The sequence below is a fragment of the Macrotis lagotis genome, chromosome X, assembly GCF_037893015.1.
Source record: "Macrotis lagotis isolate mMagLag1 chromosome X, bilby.v1.9.chrom.fasta, whole genome shotgun sequence".
NCBI classification, from domain to species: Eukaryota; Metazoa; Chordata; class Mammalia; order Peramelemorphia; family Peramelidae; genus Macrotis; species Macrotis lagotis.
The window spans coordinates 267,933,228-267,956,075 of NC_133666.1; the positions used below are offsets into that span (position 1 = coordinate 267,933,228).

The 22,848-nt window shown below is 37.7% G+C and overlaps 1 long non-coding RNA gene across 1 annotated transcript; it reads right to left on the minus strand.

Moving 5' to 3' along the window:
- Positions 1–294: 294 nt before the first annotated feature.
- LOC141498166 (uncharacterized) lies at positions 295–17,583 on the minus strand. The gene is made up of 4 exons (XR_012471573.1): positions 17,510–17,583; positions 7,856–8,180; positions 4,391–4,567; positions 295–2,084 (listed from the first exon to the last, which is right to left on the minus strand). It is a non-coding gene; the product is annotated as an uncharacterized LOC141498166 (long non-coding RNA).
- Between the last annotated feature and the right edge of the window lie 5,265 nt (positions 17,584–22,848).

A 22,848-nucleotide genomic window follows, 5' to 3' on the forward strand; every position in this document is an offset into this window, starting at 1 on the left:
ATGAAATTCTTTAATTATATTATTTCTTCTTCAGTTAATCTGGGCAATTTATATTTTTTTGCAAATTTTCATCCATTTTACTTAGAATTTTTTCAGATTCATTGGCATACAGTTGGGCAAAATAACTCTGAATTAGTACTTTAATTCCTCTTCATCAGTGATGAGCTCATCCTTTTCATTTCTGATGCTGATGATTTGGTTTTCTTCTTTCTTTTTTAAAATCAAATTAACCCAAGGTTTATTTATATTACTGATTTTTCCATGAAATCAACTTTTAGTTTTATTTATTAGTTTGACAATTTTCTTACTTTCAATTTTGTTAATTTCTCTTTTAATTTTCAGAATGATAATTTGTTATTTAATTTAAGATTTTTAATTTGTTCTTTTCTACCTTCTTTTGGTTGCATTATTAATTCATTGATCTGTTGTTTCTCTGTTTTATTCATGTAAACATTTAGAGATATAAAATTTCCCTGAAGTACTACTTTGGTTGCATACCATATTTTTTTATTCTTTTGATTTTATCTGACTACCTCTTGATATCCAGAGTCATTAGGTTCCACTTGCTCAATTCTATTTTTTTTGTTAGTTTTTGCAAGGCAATGGGGTTAAGTGGCTTTCCCAAGGCCACACAGCTAGGTAGTTATTAAGTGTCTGAGGTGTGATTTGAACTCAGGTACTCCTGACTCCAGGACCGGTGCTCTATCCATTGCTCCACCTAGCCACCCCACTCAATTCTATTTTTAAGGAATTGTTTCCTTCAGTTAGTTTTTGTGCCTCCTTCTCCAACTGGCCAATTCTACTTTTTAAGAGGTCGTTTTCTTTGGTTAATTTTTTTTTTCCATTTGCCCAATTGTAATTTTTAATAAATTGTTTTATTCAGTTAATTTTTGTTCTTATCCAAACTGCTGAGTCTGTCTTGCATAGCTCTCAATTCTTTTTCCAATTTTCTTCCACCTCTCTCATTTAATTTTTAAAATCCTTTTTGACTTCTTCCAAGAAGACTTTTTGGGACCAGTTCATATTCTCCTTTGAGATTTTAGCTATAGGTATTTTGTCGTTGCCCTCTTCTGCATTTGCACTTTTATCTTCCCTGTTGCCAGAGTAGCTTTTTTATGGTCAGGGCTCTTTTCTGGTTTTTGCTCATTTTTTAATTGATTTCATGACTTTTTGAAGTTGAATTCTTCTCCTGGAGCACAAGGAGCACTGTCCCAAGATTCTTGTGGGGAACCAGAGATTTGGTCACTGACTTTCTGCACCAGGATCTCAGATGCTCCACTAGGTTGGGGTGGCCCAGCCTAGTTGTACCTGCTTTGCCAAGGGGTTCCAGGGCTGACATTTTGCCTTCTGTGCTGAGGCTGGAGGCCTTACAGCTAGACTACCATGCCACTGACCTGTTGAACCAAAGGTCCTCAGTTGCTGATTTCTGCTTTGGTTAAGAGCTTCATGTTAGCATGCCTGGACATTGTACTGGTATTCACTCCCCTTTTACCCAACTGAAACAGACTTTTTCCTGAAGTCTAAGTTATCTTCAGCTGGAAAATTGTTTCACATATTTCTGTACGTTCTGTCACTCCAGAATGCATTTAGAAGCTTGATTTTACATTAACTGGGGAGAGTTCAGGCAACTTCCTGTCTTTTCTTTACCATCTTTGCTCCACCCCATCATCTTCAAAGAGAAGCTCTCACAATTTTTTTTTCAGTGACTAAATGAAATAACAAATGCACAGTATTTTGCTAACTTTAAGGAACTATTTAAATGTTAGTTATTATCATTACTATTATAAGCTGCAATTATTTTCATGATGGTTTTTTTGTAAAAACTTATCATTAGGGTTGTAATATACCTCATATCCAAAATTCCATGAAATAATATTTCTAGTAACTAATATTTCTTGCAGTCTGATGTTTTCTATAGTAATTTATAAATACTACAGTTCCTTTCAAATTATCAAAAGGATGCTTTATAGGAATAGAAAAATTAGTGTAACAAGCCTTTTCCCAGGTGTATTACTCAGAGGGAAGCAAGGCAGATATATCCAGGTTCTCCTTCCCTGACTCTTCTCCAAAGGAAACTTCATTTCCTGCCAGGAGGAGAAATAAGAGGTTAGGACCTGAGGACACTCTACTCTCTTCAAAGAAAGCATATATGAGGCTAGAACTATATCTATATGCTGTCTTAAATAATGCTAGTCTAGAGGATCTATCAGATTTCTAGCTTTTGGTTTTTGTTCATTATTGTAATGGAAGGAGGACCCTGAGTCTTACAACAAAGGTCTGATTCCTTTCCCACCAAACACCGTTCCACAATAAACATACAAAACTCTTATCCAAATCAATAGCAAAATAGAAATCATATATATATATATATATATATATATATATATATATATATATGTATATGAATTTTTACCAGATAATGCTGAGTGATTCCCTCTGGGAATGAGATAACTCAGCTCAACCAAGAAAGAGCATCTTAGATCTTACTCAATGGGCAGTCCCCCAAAGTCTCTAAAGTAGCAATCCGGGAATAGGGATGTGATGGAGACAGTCAGTTCCTCTCATTCCTTCCCAGGGTCTTTTCCTTCAGTAGACTGAAGTAGGATTGGTCTCTTCCTTTTCCCTCTCATAGTTGGAAGCCAGAAGCACCCAAAGCAACTCAGAACTTGAAGATCTAAAGACAACTAAAGTTCTATTGCTCTTGATAACTCTACCATGCCAGTCACCCAGGGCAGAGTATGCATCTCCACCAGTGTTGAGAGACTCTTACACAATGGAATTTGGAACTAAGTTACTTTCCTCCCAGATTGTTCCTGGGCTGAAATTCTTTGCAGTTCATTATAAAGATCATCTCAGACAAGTCTAGAACCTGTAACTATACAATAAACATAAACTTTAAAATAACAAGGGTGATTTTGCTGGCATGCCAAGTAACCAACTTATGGTACCATCAAAATCAAAATAAAACTGAAATACTGAAATAAAACAAATGACTTTAACAGTCCATGCAGTACAAAATGTCTGACTACATACAAAACATAACACATGCACATTTTGAAAGTTTATACATATCCATGTTGTGGTTGTTCAGTTGTTTCAGTCATGTCTGACTCGGTGACCCAATTTGGGGATTTTCTTAGTAAAGATAAAAATCCAGCTCATTTTACAAATGAGGAACTGAGGCAAACAGTTGGTAAGTGTCTGAGGAAGATGAGCCTTCCTGACTCCAGGTCCAGCATCGGATCTACTAATACCACCTAGCTGCCTATGCATATTAATAGTATACGGGAATCATTCAAAAACAATAAGGTTGACTAACAACACAAAAATAGCTTGCTGTTGACAGGGTACATAATGGAACTAGCTTGCCAAAGGTAGAATTCAGTGCCTCCCTGCCACTTGAGTTGGGTAGCCGCCTTGATCACCTCATCTTTAAAAGTAAAATGCAGGGCAACTAGGTGGTGTAGTAGATGTAGCACAAGTCCTGGAGTCAGGAGGACCTCAGTCCAAAATCTGTGTGACCCTGGACAAGTCACTTGACCCTAACTGCCTCAAAAAAAAATTGGATGGAGATGTTTGCTCTCTTTCCATCATCTTTTTGACTATGTTCCCAGCTACTCCACCGAGGGGGAATACCAGGAACTGAACCCTTGAGAGGGAGAAGGAACTTGCCCTTCCTCAACATCCTTTCTTTTACCCTGGCTCTGAGAAATGAGTCTAGAGATATTTGTTTCTGGTCTGTAGTTTCATCCTCAATTTTAGATGCCTGAGGTAATCCCTAAGGGTACTTGTGTTCCAGTCATGGTAATCTTGGAGCCAGGATCATAGGCAGGATGATTTAACAGCCAGTAAGGATGGCATGGAAGTTCCCAGAAGTCAGGGTACCTTCAACTAGAGCCTGGTAGGGGAAGGGGTGGGGGGAGGAGTTGAACTTGGAATCAGTTTGGGCTTTAGTGGGAATCGTGCCCAACTAGGAACTTAATCCTCTTCCACTCCCCACAGATTGATGTGGTACAAGGGAAAGGGATTAGGCTCATGGAATGGTCTAGAAGGCTCTACCCTCAAGAAAAATCTTCTGTCCCAACCATACCCCAACATTCCACTAGCATTGATTATATTTTCCCAAAGCCTAGGCAGTAAGGATGAGAAAGGAATACTAACAAACCAGCCTGTTCATTGTGGTCAAAAAAAAAAAAAGTAGACAGATAATTATGTGCCCTGAGGCATGATGTCTTCATAAATTACTCATTTCTTTTCCTGTACCTCCCAAGTAGCCAGATAGGTGGATGTCAGTGTCCAGGTACTGCCGAGCACCGTCCGATCCTCAGGTAGAAGTGTGAATGAATATACATACACACTAGTAAGTGTCTGAAGCAGAATTCAAACCCACCTGTTTCAAGAAACTGTCCTCCATCTGTCTTGAGAGGATCCGCAGAGAGCCAGGAAACAGAAGACACGGTCCTCTTCAGTTTAATTATTGCAGGACCAAGAAGTTAGAAACAATTCTGGCCTGCTTCCCCGTTGTACAAAGGGCTTAAATGGGGTGTTTGGAGTGTCCTCCTGGAATCTGTAAAGGAAGAAAGAGAGAGGTTGCACCTCCCAGTTGATCGAATAATTCTACTCCTACTTCTGTTATTTGTTTTGCTTTGATGTCGTGTTAAGTGTGTTTGCTGTTTCATTTGTGGCTTTCAAATGATCTGAGAGGAGAAAGTGTCATTATATTGGTAGAGGCTTGGACTGTAATTTGGAAAGCACATTCCAAACAGTCAATTTTTAGGAAATCTAAAGTCAAAGTTTTCGGGCCCAGGGTTACATTTTATGCTTTAGTTTTAAAATACCATGGAAACTTGAGGGAAGGTGGTTGTGGCTCTGGAGTCAAGAAGCTCTGAGTTCAAATTTGAATTCAGACAATTATTATATGACCCTGAGCAAAAGACCTTTTCAAAAGAAAAAAAAATGAGGGTTGAATTTTTTTTTTTAGAAATTGTGAAGCCAGATTAAATTTTCAGATTTAAAAATCACCTTATCTAAATCTCTTAAAAGAGTTTATTCAACTTTGATTGCATTATGGGTTAATCTTTAGAGGTGTGGAAAATATCTCCATCACTGAAGAGGACATCAACTGGAAGAAACTCAAAAGGGAGAAAGATTCAAGATTGGGATTGAGTGAGGAAAAGAAAATTGGTAAATAAAATAAATAATTTTTAAGGACCTATGTATACTCCCTTGTTTTTCAATTCTCTCTTACCCTGACTTTTCTACTTCCAAATATGATGTGTTGACTTAACCAGTAAAAGACTTTGCAGGGACCCAGTATAGGGGGCTACAATGAAGCTAGTCTGTGAACTCCCTGCCTAAGGCACCAATTAAGCCTCAATTAACATGACAATAAATTCCTGCAGCAGGCACCAAATAAGCCCCTTGTCAAAACTGGAGGCCTCTTAAGTTATAGCCCCTTGTCAGGACAATAAACTCCTAGACTAAACTGGATACCTTTGAGATGCAGCCCCTTCCTCAGTTGAGTTGCCTCCCTTTCAAGAGACTGGCCAATGAGGAGCATGAACATCCTCCCCCCCACATAAATGCCTTTTGCTTAGCTTAGAGTATGAATTTGAATTCTTTATAGAACATATGTTGTATACCTCAACAACTTTACAATTATTTATATCTCAAAACTATGTAAATTCAAAAGATTTCCTTTTTTATTAAAGAGGATTTATTTTTATTACCTCTTTTTTTTCATCCTATATCTCTTTTCTGACTCAAAATAACCATGTGAGATAGGTGTGTCGGCATTATCATTCTCATTTTATAGATGAAAATGAGACTAAGGACTTGCCCAGGATCATATCACTAAGGACAGAGCCGGATTTAAACCTGGAACTACCAGATACCAGGCTTTGCTCTCTATTAATTGCCTCCTTTCTACCTCTAAATGAAGATCTCAAACTCTCCGGGGGGGGGGGGGGGGGGGGGGGGGGAATCAGTACAAAACACAATAATTATATATCTCAAAAATTCCCCCAGGTCATAATTTTAATTTTATCATTTATTAAGTGTTGATACCAGTGCTGTCTCCATGGGTCAGGAAATATCATCCTGTGATTTGCTGCCATTGCAGCAAAGCAGCCTTGGTTTTCTCAGAGACCTGATATTGAAGGGGAAAAAAATGGTTTTGACCACAGTCGATCCAAAAGGGAAAATTCCTTTTAATTTAGTGAAAGTTTTTAAATGGGCAGTCAGGACAATACTATTTTAAACAGGAGAGTTTTCAGGAGAGATTTGAAAGAGGAGAGGGAAGTCTTTCTAAGTGCAGTTCAGTGGAAAAAAGCTATTTGGTTAGAATTCAGAAATTTATGAGAAAGTGAAACAAGAAGAAGCAGAGGCAGAAAGTGGTCCTTAGCTGCAGCAAAGAAGGAAGGGACACAGAGGAGAAACACTTGATAAAGGATATGAGCCACAGAAATGGGATGCTTTTAGTTTAATTCTGAGAGAAAATCATTGAAGACTCTAAAACAGAAGTTACTGAGGACAAAGGGTACAGCTAGTGATAAAGCAGATAAATTGCAGCTCGGCAGTTAGGAAGATTTTTCTTCACAAACTCAAATCTGACCTTAAACATTTACTAGCTTTGTGATCCAGAGTAAGTCACTTTACCCTGTTTGTCTCAGTTTCCTGATCTTGTAAAATAAGATGGAGAAGGAAATGGCAAACCATTTCAGTAGCTTTGCCAAGAAAACCCCACAAGAGTTCATGAAAAGTTGGATACAATTGAATAATGACAAGAGGACAAAAGGATTGGAATAAACCACAAGCAAAAATTTAGACAAGAAGTAAAATTGTAGTCCCAAAGAAAAACAAGAGACTTCTATAAAAAAACATACAGGTTGACTGATTCTGTCCTTTCATTCTCCAATTTTCCTTATCTAGAAAGTAAGCTTGATAATAACACCTATTTCATAGAATTGTAGTTAGGATCAAATGAGTAACATGTAAAGCACAAAATATTAGATAAATGGTAGTTATGATCATCATCATTATGCACTGATGGAAAACGTTTTCTGACACATATAAAACCTCCATCTTCCTGGGTATCTGAATCTATTTGTCCCTGTATCTTCATTGACTAATAAATGTTTGCTAAATAATTAATTAGTCAAACTATAGTTGGAATTGTGTTAGAGCTGGGAGGGATCTTAGAGTTCAATACTTCATCCCTCTGTGAACTGTCAATCAATAAATGTTTATTAAGCACATTTTACAAAACAAGCATAATAGCTAGTGAGCCAAATCTCAGAATCAAGGATCACCAGATCCAGGTCTTGCCTCTGACATGTACTGGTTGTGTGAAGAGCTGGAAAAGTCCCTGACTCTGTTGATGATTTATACTGTATTTCCTATGTACAAGCTGTACCCCGATTTTTCAAGCTTGTTGTCTTTGTGCTCATTGTTTCACATTTGTTACCCACATATTAGGTTACATTTTGCCAGGTTCTGCCCAGAAATGGCTCAGAAAAGATTTTCATACGGTGCTGAATGCAAGTTCAAAGTGATCCGTTTTGCAAAAGTGAATGAAAATCGTGCTGCTGAACATCACTCTGGTACTCCTCCAACTGAGAAAACAATCCCAGACTGGCAGAAGAAGGCCATGAGAGGCAAGTCAGCCAAATGGCCTTAGTTAGAGAGGGAACTGAAGATATGGAAAAGCAAAGGGCAAGTAGAATTCCAGTGTCATAAGGATGGTTCAGCAGAAGGCCAGAATTGCTGATGAGAAAGAAGTGACTTATTTCAAAGGAGGACACAATTAGTTCATGAACTGGAGTGGACCAAGCCTGCATCCACACATCAGACTTACCCAAAAGATGCCTGAAAGCCATGAACAGAAGGTCCTTGAATCTCATGATGAATAAAACTTGAGTTCGATAACTTTATGTGATGCATTTTTTTTTCAAATTTGGAGCCCCAAAATTAAGGTGTGTCTTATCCATGGGGACATACAGCAGGCAGGGTCTTCTTCAAAGCAGCAAGGAGGAGGAGGAGAGGGGATAGAGGTCTGACCCTGGAGTCCAGAAAACTCTTCTTCTGGTTAGTGATCAGGGACAAACCACTGAACTCTATTTGTCTCAGTTTCCTCATTTGTAAAATGAGCCCGAGAAGGAAATGGCAAACCCCTCCAGGATCTGTGGAGAGAGCCCAAAGGGAACCATGAAGAATCCACCAGAACAAGACCAACACAAGTCACCATTGCAGCTCTCAAAACCATAAATTGCTACGTGAGGGATAATTTAATTTGATGATTTAATCCCTACAAAAGAAGCTCTCCATAAGCCCAAATCCAGGTCTTCTCCCTCTCCCATAGGTCAGGAATATCCTGGGAGAATTTCCACACCCACCAGGGCTATCCCTATGGTTCTCTGACACCCACAGGATTTCAGGCAACTCTCTTTTGTCTCAGACCAGGGGCAACTAGATGGTGGGTGAGAGAGCTCTGGCCTTTGGAATTAGAAGGACATAAGGGGGAGATGGGGGAGGGGAAGAAAAATGAAAGGAAAAGATCAGCTAATCATGTCATTGCTGCCCATTAGGCTCACAGGAAAGTAGTTCTGTGGAAAAATTAACCTTAGAATCCTTAAAGCTGGTTAATTTTTCCAGAAGTTGCTACCTTTTGTCCTGTTATACCAGAATATGCCATTCTTCCCCTAACACCCACCACTCAAGACCATCCCAACTGAAATGTGGCTTCCTCCTCCTAATCTCTGAGTAGTGGGAGAAAAACCAATTCCAAAGTGACTGACTAGGATTTCAGAGCAAGAGGAGGAATGTGGCCCCTGCTCCTGGCTCAGTATGCCTGGAAGGAGCCCTCTCTAAATAGTAAATTCTGCCTTTCAAATGGAGAGAGACAACTTAAATTCAGCAGAGCCTTTGCCTGGAAGAATGGAATGAAAAGTATGTCTGTCTGAAGGACATAAGAAAGGACTGGACAGAATAAAATCGGTCTCTTCAAAATTGTTTAAAAGCCACACCAAACATTTTCTGCATTGTCATTGCCTCTAAGGTCTGGCTCTCTGACAAACACTGCAGTTATTTATGTTGGCAGGATGTCAATTCAATCAAAAGATGTGATATTGTTCTCCTGTGTTCTATAGAAGAGATTATCAAACCCAGGATATTATTCCTTCCCTGGGCTCACACCTTGGGTCCTGTTAGAGTGCCTCCCAAATCCCCCCCCCCGCCGCGCCCAGGGGCTTCATGCCTTTGTTTAAAATCTAATGAAAGTCCCAAAGTTTGGGGGTTATGATTTAATTCAATATCTTATACCTGTCAAATTATAGAATTTTAAGTCTGGAAAACAGGAACTGATAAAAATTTAACAGGTGGTTCTCTATATTCTTTCAAGTTTTATCTGAAGTATTAACAGTTTCTTCATTCCTTTCTTAAATCTAGACAATCAACAAAAACTTCTTTTAAATGGTTTTTAAAATTTGCTTTCAATTCCAAATTTTCTCCCTTCCCCATTCGTCGAAAAGGCAAGAAATACGATACACATATACATATGAAGTCATACAAATGATTTCTTCATTAGTCAGTTGGGGGGAGAGTAGGAGAAAAAAAAGAACAAAAAAATATCCTTCTGCAATATGAGTCCATCTGTTCTGTCTGGAGATAGATAGCATTTTTCATTATGAGTTCTTTAGATCATGTACTGGTCAATGTTACTAAGTCTTTCACAAAACAAAACAGTAAATTAAGCATTGATTTATATAGTTTACTGATTTCTGCGATGTGATTCCTCACACTGAAAATTAATAATCAGTTGTCCTGAACAATTAGGAGTTGACTTGAGCATACCCCTGGAAAAGGGTCATAATAATCCTCTAGTTCTACAGCTGATAGTGTCACTCCTGAGAGGCAATATGGTATATAGTGGATAAAGGGTCCCCCCTGAGATCAGGACCCTCCCCCATACCCAAGCCTTATCTCTAATTCATACTTGCTTTGAGGTTGTACACGGGTTATTTAATTTCTCAATACCTTGAGTTTTTGATTAGTTTCAGAAAAATTCTTTTAACTGATGAAATCACAAGAACACACTGAAAAAAATAATCTCTCTGAAAAAATTAGTTTTAAAGCACATGTATGCTCTACCTCCCAGTAGCCAGGTGGAGCAGTGGATAGAGTACTAGACCTGGAGTCAGGTAAATTCATCTTCCTGGGTTCAAATTCAGCCTCAGACTCTTACCCAGGGTTAGTCAAGTCACTTAATCCAGTTTGCCCTCAGTTCCCTCATCTGTAAAATGAGCTAGTGAAAGAACTGGCAAGCCATTCCAGTACCTTTACCAAGAAAACCCTAAGAGGAGAGGAATAAAGTAAATAAACAAAACCTCTACTTCATAGAATTATTGTGGAAAAAAAGTGCTTTGTAAACTGCTAAGCATTAAATGAATGGAAGCCACTCCCCAGTCCCCTTTTTTACAGATTAATGACAAACAACAACCCATGTAAAAACGGGCCATTCTTTGCTTCATTTTTTTCTTACCCACCCTAATCACTGAATGTGTGTTGCCTTGGTCAATCTGAGACCTTAAAGACCTTAGTTTAAAAAGGCCTAAGGCCATCTTCACTCATCCAGAAACACATCTGGCCACTGGACCCAGATGGTTCCAGAGGAGAAAGTGAGGCTGGTGACTTTGCATAGCTCTACCTCGCTTAAATCCACTTCACTTGCTTGTCACGGCATCACAACTCTGATGGCATGGTCCTCTTCAAGAACGAAGAACAAACAACAATGAACAGAACAAAAGAAATAAAGGGACTTCTCCAAGGTCACTGGGCTAGAAAGATTTTGAAAACTAAGCTTACTCAATAAACTTGCATCTAAATATCTAGATATCTTTATATCATCCCTGTATCATTTAAGTAGTGTAGTTCCCTTTCAAAGAACCCAAATATCTTCAAAACATAAAGTGGTACAAATGACCCCTAGAGAAACTCAGGCTACCTTTTGATGAAGCAGAGGGAATCTTGATCCAAAAGAAAGCAATTTATTTTGGTGTGGGAGTAATAGAAAAGGGGGCAAAGAGAACAAAGAAAAATAAAGCAAGTGTAAATTCCAAATTAAAATTCAATAATCATATATTAAACAGTTAAATCAAAATTAAGAATAGATAAGTTCATATTGTCAAGAAAATTATAATCTAAGAAGATAAATATGATCCATGGTAGATAAGTGTGGTAGAAGAGGAAATGTGATGATGAAAAAGAGAGATTAAAATGCTCTAGAAGATTTGAGGAGGGCATGATCACTTTCCTCTGGGAGATTCAAGGAAGACTCCAAGGGAAGAAGCAATTCCTGTATTGGGATTTGATGAAAATGGTCAAGATGAGAAAGAAGTCCATTCTAGACTTTGGCAAACACTGAGAAACAAAGAGATCAAAGTATATGCAATTTCTCTGAAACACAAAGTATGTGAACGGAAATAAGACTGAGATAAAGTTGGAAAGGTGGGTTCCAGAGACAGATTGTGGAAGCCTTCAATGCTCATTGAAGAACTTTACATTTCATCCTATAGAGCAGTGGTCTCCAAAGTTGGGGTCAGCAAATGGCAATGTGTTGTTGAATCACAAAAATTTAAATCAATATTTTCCCCAAAAGGGCATATTTATTTAATCACATTGCTCTCACCCAAAATATTATTGATAATATTTTAATAAAAGCAATAAGGGTTTTGGAATCATTACAGAAAATTTTTTAAAATTTTAATATTTCATCTTTATCACATTTTTATTTCAATTTTGCAAGTATTTTATAATCTATAAATATACTATTATACTAATACATTGTACAATTTATAAATAAAGAAACTGATTAATAAATATACATATATTAAGGAAGTGAGTTAATTTTTTTAACCTTTGGGGTATACAATCAAAAAGATGAGAGAGTCCTATAAGAGATAGGATATCACTAAAGTTTTCTGAGCAGGATAACAATATAGTCAGATCTGCACTCTAAAGGATGGATTGAAGAGAAAAAAAGACTTGAGGCAGGAAGAGTAGTGAAGTGGGCATTACAGTAGTCTAGGATACCCTGAATAAGAGTGATAAAGCAGGAGGGGTCCAATGATAAAGATAGAATCAATAGAACAGCAACTGATTGTGTGAGAGAAGCCAAGGAAAGAGAAGCATCAAATCTGAGTAAACCAGCAGGGACTTTTAATCAGAAGCCTGGACTTTGGAATATTCCCCAGTAAGTTTGCATGCACAGTGATCTAAGCATTCATGTGACATTTTGCCTTGGGAAAAAATGAACATTGGCCAATATTAGCCGTGGGAGGCTCCCAGGAATCCAAATTCCTGGGAAAAACAGGGTTACTTGGAAGAAACAGGGTCAATGGAATTTATCTTCTTCAGACAGAACCTCTGAGAGAGGCCCCTTGGAGCAAAGGCCACTTTCTCTGAATTGAGCAAAAGGAAAGGGTATTTACATTGCTTTGTCTTTACTAATATAAAATTAGGCAAGAAATATTCTTTCCTTTCTATCCTTCAATAAGTCAGTTATACAGAATTGAGGTCAATTAAACAAAAGTTTGCTGCAAGGCTTAAGGTACTTAGTCTTACATTCCATATAAATAGAAAATTGGATTATATTTAACGAATTTAATTTTTTCTTATGCATTCACACACATATGAAAGTTGTTCTGAAGGTGTTATGACACAAGAAATATTGAAAATATAGAAATGGGGGCTGCTAGGTGGCACAGTGGATGCAGCACCAGCCTTGGAGTCAGGAGTATGTGAGTTCAAATTCGGCCTCAGACATTTAATAATTACCTGGCTGTATGGCCTTGGGAAGTGACTTAACCCTATTGCTTTGCAAAAACAAAAACAGAACAAAATAAAGAAAAAGAAAATATGAAAATAGTGAGATTTAGAACCTGATTACAAATGCAGGGTGAGGGGGATAAAAAAAGTGCTGAGTTTGCAAACCTTGGAGATGGAAGGATGGTGGTGGGGACTTCAACAGAAATGGAGAAATTTGGAAGAGGAGAGGATTTGGGTAAAAGTTCAGTGTCAGATTTGTGATTTAGATATCTCTGTGATATCCAGCTTGAAATGTCCAGAGGTAAAATGAGTGAAGATGAAAAAAAGAAAGGGATTGGATATCATAATGTGGGCACCATCTACATAGAAGTGATAGTTAAATTCCTGGGAGATAGTAAAGAGAAAGTATAGAGGGGAAAAGAGCAGAAGACCCAGGATGGAACTTTGAGGAACACCGACAGTTAAGGGAGCAAAATATGGATGATGGGTCAGCGAAGGAGATGGAGAAAGCAGAGTCAGACAGATAAGGGATGAACCAAGTTGTTGTTATTATTCCTGCTAATGCTATGGTTGTTGTTTTGGAACCAAGAGAGAAAAGTGTCATGGAAACCCAGAGGAAAGCGTTTCTAGGAGAAAGTTGTCAATGGTACAAACACGACAGAGAGAGAGAGAGAGAGAGAGAGAGAGAGAGAGAGAGAGAGAGAGAGAGAAAGAGAGAAGGATGAGGACTGAGAAAAGATCATCAGATTTGACAATTAAGTCATCAGTAATTTTAGCAAGAGCAGTTAGGTGACTCAGTAGATAGAGTACAAGGTTTACTATCAAGAAGATCTGAGTTCAAATCGTCTCAGGAACTTTCTACTTATTTCCACCTTCAGCAAGACACTTAACCTTTGAAGACACTTAACCATTGGAGGTAAAAATGGCAAACCATCCAGTATCTTTATCAAGAAAACCCCACAGACAGAGATCCACAGGTTGTCAAAAGAGTGGGACATGACTGAACAAAAATGAACTTTTAGAGAGAGTACTTTCAATTAAGTGATGCAATCTACTGAAGGATACACTCTGTTGGAAAATGGAAAATTAGCTCAAGCACACATATGAAATGGTAAAGATTACCTTTATCAGAGACTGGAAAAGAAGGAAAAATGGTAGGTCATGTCAAGGGATTTTGAGATAAAAGAATGGACTAAGGGGGAGCTCATGTAGATGGCCTCAATTTTTTTCTGTAAAGGACCTCAGCAGAGAAAGGAAAAGAGGAGGTTTGAGGAGCTTCAGTATCAAAAAAGATAAGAAAAAAATTAAAGCGGAATAAAAGTAATGATTGTTGTAATCAATGCCCAATATAAATAGGAAATATGAATAGCAATGTATCCAGTGGGCAGCTAGGTGGAATATAGGTTAGAACACTAGGCTTGGAATCAAGAAATTCATCTTCCAGAATTCAAGTCTGGCCTCAGACACTATCAGTGTGACCCTGATAAATAACTTAACCCTTAGTTTCTTAATCTATAAAATGAGCTGGAGAAGAAAACAGCAAATCATTCTGGCATCTATGCCAAAAAACCTCAAATGGAGTCAGACACAATTGAAATGATTCAACAACAATCAAAAGAAGAGAAGACAAACATATGTGATACAACTAAAAAGTGAAAATGATTTCAAACTAATATAATCAGAATGTCTATCTCTAAATAAATATAGTTACCTCACTCACTCCCCCACCCAATATTTTCCTTAGGATTTCTACCCTTTTCCCCTTAATGCTAGTATTGCTCAAAATACTTTATAGAATTTTTTAAAATTTACAGTACATTCTTTGGCATGTACTCAGCATTGTCAGCGATTCATTCTTTAAGAGAAGATTCATTTTTTTTGGAAATTACCAAAAGTCATTCAAAGTTTTACCCAGGAAATAAGGTAGGTGGTCAAGCAAAATAATTCTGCTGGGTAGAAATGAAGTGTGAAAGAAATATGTTTTGCATGATTGCACAAACATAACCTATATCAAATAGCTTGCCTTCTCAATGAGGGTGGAGAGGAGGAAGAAAGAGAATTTGAAATTTAAAAAAAAATTGTAAGTATGTTAAAGATTAGTTTTGCATGTAATTCGGAGAAAACACAATATTAAATTGTTTTTTTAAATGAAGTGTGAACATAACTTACTGCCTTCAAATGAATCCATGTCTCACCTATCTTCCTTCAATAAAATTTCATTAGGTTGTGCCATCCCTTTAAGCTATTAGTCAATATCTCCTTTCCCTTTCTCAAACTCCAATTAAAAACTTATCTATTGTAATTGCCTCTTCCTCCTTTCAGCTCAATTATTCCCTCAACTGTTTACATTTTGGTTTCCAATTTCATCACTAATTCAAAATTATCCGTAATCTCTTAATTGCTGAATTGGCTTTTCTTTTCTCAGTCATCATTATTCTTAAATTTGTTGCACTGGTATTAGTGATCACCCTTCTGTCATGAATAATCTCTCCTTTTTGGTTTTTTTATGGCACTTCTCTCTCTGTTAGTCTTCTCCTTTCAGTGTAGCTACTGATTCACTTCTGTTTTTTTGTTTTTGTTTTTGTTTTTAGGTTTTTGCAAGGCAAATGGGGTTAAGTGGCTTGCTCAAGGCCACACAGCTAGGTAATTATTAAATGTCTGAGACCGGATTTGAACCCAGGTACTCCTGACTCCAGGGCCGGTGCTTTATCCACTGCGCCACCTAGCTGCCCCTAATTCGCTTTTTAAAAAATTTTTTTTAGTTTTTTTTTTCAAGGCAATGGGGTTAAGTAATTTACCCAAGGTCACACAGCTAGGTAATGTGTCTGGGGTCAAATTTGAACTCAGGACCTCCCGACTCCAGGGCCAGTGCTCTATTCATTGCGCCACCTAGTTGCCCCTCTACTAATTCACTTTTGTTGGCTCATCATCACATGCTCCCTAAGAGTGAGTGGTCTCTAAAAATCTATCCTGAACTCTTAAGCCTCCTCACTCTCTCTTAAGAGCTTATTAGATGCCATGGTTTGAATCTCTGTTCAGGTTGCTCTTCAACCCAATCTCTCCTCTGAGAGTCCTATTTTACAAATTGGTTTTTTAGAAATTTCAAAATAAATGTCCAAGAGTCATCTCAAACTCAAAGTGTCCAAAATAGAAATCTTTATATTTTTCTTCCCAAAACCCACTCTTCCTCGAAAATGTCCTTTCTTCCATTTGAAGCAATCACATTCTTCTCCCAGGTTCACAATTCTAGCATTATACTTAATTCTTAACTCTCCCTTATCCCACAAAGCCATTCAGATACCAAATCTTGGTATTACTATATCCTCAGCTTCTCTTGCATCTAACTTCATTTTTCTCCTCCTACAGCCATCACTTTCGGGTGGTGACCATCTCTATTCACCTACATTATCTTATGATTGACTGCTCTGCCTGAAGTCTCTTGATTCTCTAGACTATCCACTAGGTTAACAAAGGAATTGTCCTTAACTGCATATATGACCAAATAAAGTTCCTATTCAATAAACTCTAGAGAATCCCCGTTACTTCCAGAATCAAGCATCAATTGCTTTGTTTAGCTTTTAAAGTCCTTCACTACCTGGTTCCAACCTATTTTTTGAGTTTCATTGGTTATTATTACCTGTTCCTTTACTCTGTGTTCTAGCCAATGGCCACCTCTCTGTTCCTTCCACATATTACTCCATCTTCCATCTCTCTGCTTGACACTGTTCATCTCTCATGTCTAGAAGGCAATTCCTCCCCCTTTCTGCATTGTTCTATCCCTCTTTTCCTTTAAGACTCAGATAAAGCAGCACCTCTATCAAGAGTTCCTAATATGTTGTCCATATACTTTTTTTTATTTCAAGGACTATTTTTCATCATAATTGGTTTTCTTTGTTATTCAATGTATTTTATTCATTTAAAAACATTATTCTGAGAAAGGATTGCTTCACAAGACTGCTAAAGGAGTCCAGGATCCCCCTAACTACAGGTGCTTTTCCTCACAAACTACCTTATATTTTAAACAACTTTGTGATAGTTTATATGTATCCTGAATGTACTTACATATGTGTGGTTATCTCCTCTGACCACCACCCTCCCTCAGAATGTTTGGTCCTTAACAGTAAGAACAGTCCAGTTCTTTGGTTTTGTATCCAAAGTCATCAAAGCTTGGTGACTAGCACATAATCAGTACTTATCAATTAGTGCTTGTTGCTTATTGCTTGTTTGGGAGATTCATACACTCATTCTAGAGCAGGTGTGTCCAACCCGTCACCCATGGGCCACTGTGACCCTCAAAGTCTATTCATGTAGCATTAGTATATTTTATATTATACTCATTGGTAATATGGGTTACATTGTAGTCTTATGACTAAATAAAGATTAAATTCTATATGCTTCCCTTGATAAAATCTTGTTAGGTGATGTGATCCAGGAGAGTGAAAAGGTTAAACACCCATGTCCTAGAGTAATTTCAAAAAGTTACCACTGGTATACTCAATGGACTAAATAGGCTCAGAACTTGGAAAAACAAACCCTAGCAAAGACAAACCAGGCATAAAAAAAAAGAATTGGCACAAGAGACTGAAGAAAGCCATTAAAGACAAGATTTCACACAATTTTAAAAGTCCAAATAACCACAGAATTTCAGAACTGGAAAGGACTTTATTGATCAGTTCTTTCTACTCACCCATTGTAAATGGTTATCCAGCCCTCATTTGAGGTTCCAGTAAAGGAGAAATTCAACACTCTCCATGTTAGGATAGCTCTAATGATAAAATAAATAAAATAACAATAAAAATATTCCTGACATCAAAAATTAATTTGGGAAGTATTCAGCCTATTCACTGTTCTTCATATACAATTTCCTTATCTTTGCATTGGTTGTGCCCCTTGACCAGAGTGCATTCCCTTACCTTCACTGACTCTTAGAATTGTTTCCTTCTACTCAAATGCCATTAAACCTTTCTTCATTCCTCCAGATACTAATACCTTCTTCCAGCTTCCAAAATTGCCTTGTATTTATCTTAAATATACTTTTTTTGTAATAGAATCATGGATTTTTAGCAAGACAGAACCTTGGAGACCATCAAAACCAATCCCCTCATTTTATTGATAAGAAAACTGAAGCACAAAGAGATTAAGTATTTGTCCAGGATTCTATAGGGAGTAGGTCCCTGGGAATTTAAATTTGGGTCTTCCTGACTGTAAGCCTAGCTTTCCATCTACCATACCACCCATTCGTCTATTTCTGGATATGTTTATACATGTGTAAATACCTTAAAGGGATCACTCTATTTTATCTGTCAGTGACTGGAATGGCAAGCTGACGAACATGTTCCCAGATATGTTTACACAGGCCTGGAGCTGTACATTTTTGGTAGTTTGAGTCTAGGGAGCTGTTCTCCAAATGCCAGTTTAAGAGAGCAAATATGCATTATTGGGCAGTCCAAAAAACACCCATAATTTAGGAAGCAGTCAAGTCGTATGAGTTCTGGAAAAGCATTTTCTACAAAAAATAATATACTTCACCCTGTTTATCTCAGTTTCCTCATTTGTAAAACAAACTGAAGAAGGAAATGGCAAACTACTCTGATATCTTTGCCAAGAAAACTCCAAATAGAATCATGGAGAGTTGGACATGACTGAAAAAAAACAACTGAAGATTTGCAAAGTTTTATACATTGGGAATAAGCCCAAGCCAGTTATGCTTCATTCCACTCTTGGCTGTGCTTCCCACTCCCTCTGGACTTCTCAAAGACTTAACTAGCTGCCTCCTTCTCTCTGTAATTACCCTCAAACCTGAAGTCTTTTCATGATGAAATGTTCCTCCACCAACTCCCTTCACCCATGGTGAGTTCCCTCCAGGGATTTCCACTTTGGAAATGGGCATTCTCCACTGTGCATTCTCCAGACTCTCTGGACTTTGCTATCATGTCCCTAAGTAAGAACCTTCTCCCTTTGGCACATTTCAACTTCGTATATGTTGTCCCCACCCCCTATTAGAATATAAATTCATTAAGAGCAGTATTGCCTATTTTTGTACCTCATGTACCTTTTGTATCTTACGTATTACTTAGCACAGTGTCTAGCTCATGTTATGGATTTAATAATAATTTAATAATTTAATGATAATTGTTGCCTGTCTATCAGTTATCTCATTTTATCCTCCCTTCAACCTTGTGAGGTGGTTACTATGACTATCTATACTCTATAGATAAATAAATAAAGACTTATATAAGTGAAGTGATTTTCCCAAAATCATATAGCAAGCAAATTTTTGCAACAGGATTTGAACTCAGGTTGCACACTCTAGCCCCTGTGCCACCTAGCTGTCTAACCAATTTTCTGATCTAAACCCACTCTCCTCCTTTTATAAAGATAAAATTGCTTTTGTCAGAATCACACAGGAAATTAGTAATAGAGCAGTGACAGAGGTCAAAACTCACTGCTCTTTCTACATTGCATATAATATTAATCTGGGAGCCATGATTTTATTGCTGTGGAATCCCTGAAAAATTGTTTGAAGGCATTTCACAAGAGAGAGGTTGATAGATACTGAAGCAGTAAATATCTCAATTGCAGCCTCTAACCTTATACTTTTTTTCATGATTTTAATTTATTTTTCTCCAATTTTTATTTCAACATTAATTTTTTGTAAGATTTGGAGTTCCACATTTTTCTCCTCTCTCCTTTCCCTCCCCCTCTTCTCGTTATAGGTTATAGGGTATACATGTACAGCTATTTTAAATATATCTCCATATTAGTCACCTATACTTTTAAATCATGAACCCTTTTAATCATAATTTCCCAAACTTGATTATCAATATTTTTTGATTATTTGTAACCAGCAATCTCTGCTGGTAATACTTGAAATATTAAATGCAAAAGCATCTCTGTCCTCTGAGAATCTGCAAAAGAATTCCACTATATTATAAATAATGATCTTACCATTGTTATGTTCCTGGAAGTTCTTATGAAATGGTCTCTTTCCCAGTGTAAAGGAACAGTTGCATCTCTACAAGAAAACCAAGGAATGACCTGTTAGTGTATACTGATTTTATTATTGTAAATGGAAAACACATGTTTCAGTTCCATCAGACTTAGAGTAAACCCCAAACCAATAAATATTTAAATAGTGACCATATAGTGTCAGAGATTTTTAAGAAACTAGATTCTTAGGAAACATAGTAAAGGATGATGTTTGTCCTTCATTCTCGAAGAAGACCATGACTTCAGGGAGATTCACATACCAGTAAAATGGATCTTGGTGGGGGAGTGTTGTGCTAAGTCACCAGCCTCACTTTCTCCTCCAGAGCCAGCTGGGTCCAGTGATCAGATATGAATCAGGATGACTGAAGATGGTCCAAGTTGCCAGATAATCATGGTTAAGTGATGTGTCCAAAGTTACACAGCTAGTAAGTATCTGATTCAGACTCAGATCTGTCAGACTTCAAGGCCAGTGTTCTAACCACTGAACCATCTAGCTATGTCCATCACCTATCAAAAATGACCAGGAAATCTAAAACCCTGGAGTATATTTTTGATGGATGTCAAAGGAGCATAAAAAATTTTGTGACTTTATAAATTGGCTACAAGAATGCTAATTTAAATATAAGATGAGGCTTGACATGATTAAAGAAAAAGCAAAAAGGGCCCATCCTGGTTTGTGTACAATTTTCATTTGAAAAATAGCTGAGATGGTTTATGTTTAATTTCCAATGGAAAAATAAGGAAATGTGATGGCTTATATGATTTTGGGCAAGTCACTTAAACTCCATGGGTCTCAACTTCCACATCTCTAAAATGGAGACTGTTGAGGAAGGAGTCTGGATTTCACATCTTCTAAGATCCCTCCCATCTCTAAATTTATGTTTAGTTGATCATAAATGTCTTATTTCAGCTGGAAGTGGGATGGCTTATTCACAGTCACAAACTTCTTCTCTTATATCCATACCAATAAATAGTCCTTCTTCCAGAGTTTCAGTTGTGAATGATTCTTTTTTGTGATCTCAAGTGGGGTTTTCTTGACAGAAATATTGGAATGGTATGCCATTTCCTTTTCCAGCTCATTTGACAATTGAGGAAATTAAGGCAAACAGTTAAATGATTTACCCACAGTCACACAGCTAGTAAATGTCAGAGGTCAAATTTGAACTCAGATCTTCCTGACCCCAGACCCAGCCCTCTACTCATTTTGCCATCTAACTGTCCCCAATATATAGTAGTAGGAAGCTTTTATTTTCATGGCTGTTCATCCTTTGCTCTCAAAGAGGACTAATGATATCACAAAGTTGATATCTCGACTTGCAAGCAAATTGGAAATGAGTGGAACAAAGTTATGCAAAGTCAAAAAGTCATCAGCCTCTCTCCTCCAGAGTTATTAAAGTCCAGTGGGCAAGACAAAGGTAAAGATGACTGGCAATAGCCCAGGATCAGGATGCTTTTAAACTTCTTCTGAAAAGAAATAGGATGGCATCCTCTCATTCAAGGCTCTTCCCCTCCTTCACTTTCCACAAGCTCTGATCTTGTTTGTGTGTGTGTGTGTGTGTGTGTGTGTGTGTGTGTGTGTGTGTGTGTGTATTCTTGTTGTCTAACCAGTGTGCTTATTTATAGAATTTCTTTCTTTTCCATAGCTTTTAGAGAAGCACTACTTCCAGTTTTCTCATCCCTGCTCATGGAGACAACTTTATATTATACTTTTTAAAAATCCAAATTCTAATTCTAATCAGTATTCCTGATTTCTACAACAGTTCTGTAATCCTACAGGTCCATTCTGATGGCTCAAACACTACACTGGATTGATTATTCCAACTATGTACTCATGATAAATCACAAGGCCACATATAACCATCAAGCAAGAATCTGGATAGTGAGCATCACACACACTGGCAAGCTCCCCAACTAACCAACACTCTCTCTCTGTCTGTCTGTCTGTCTGTCTGTCTCTCTCTCTCTCTCACACACACACACACACACACACACACACACACACACACACACACAGACATATTCACTTCTTCATTTAATTATTTCCTCTAATCACAGAATTCCAATGGTTTTCTGGAGATCCTCATTATGGGAGGCTGGAGTACAGTGGAAAGAGTTTGGAATCAGAGACCTTGAGTTCAAATCCCAGTGGCTACTTCCTACCTGTTCACTTAACCTCACTCTAGTCTTGGTTTTTTTCATCTATAAAATGCCAAGGTTGGATTAGATGACCTCTAATGTCCCTAGCTCTTAGGTCCCACAGGTGTGACAGAATTCCAAACCAATCTTATCCCTTACATGCAAATCTGCTTGCTGCTAGGAGCACCCACGCAGTTCATTCAATGGAAAAAGTATACTAGGAAGCCATTTCCATGGCTGTGGTTCACTGATGTCTATCTGAAGGCAGTCAACCAGGCAGATAAATACAACCCCCTACACCATAAGTGCGTGGTCCCCTGCACTCTCTACAGAGAAGCATCACAAACATCCATTCTGCTACCACCAAAACTAAGTACATGATTTACTTGGTTCCCTGGTTCTTAGCAACTGGATTTAAGAAGCATCCAAACATTTTGCATGCTAAATTTCAGGAAAAAATGACAAAGATAATAACACTAAATCTACAACTAATACTTATTAAGCTTTTCTAGCAGTATAATGCCACTCTAGTATAGTGACACACAAGGTAAATGAATTCAGTCTATTAAACCATTTGTTAAATACCTCATATGTGCCAATGATTGGCACATATGCCAATATGTGGCAGCAGCCTCACAGTGGGGGGCCTGAGGCAAGACTCCAGGCCTGGGGCAATCCATCAGTGGGGGTGGGGTCCACCCTAGTGCAGATCAGTAGTCCCCTAGAACAGAAAAGTACCCCTCTAGCATCTCTATATCCAGCACAATAGAAATTAAAAGACTCTACCATACAAGGCCTGAAAGAGATCCCAAAATAATGCTCCCAGGAAAGTCATAGTCAAATTCCAGAGGTCATAGATCAAAAAAAGAAATATTGCAACTATTGTGGGGTTACAGTCAG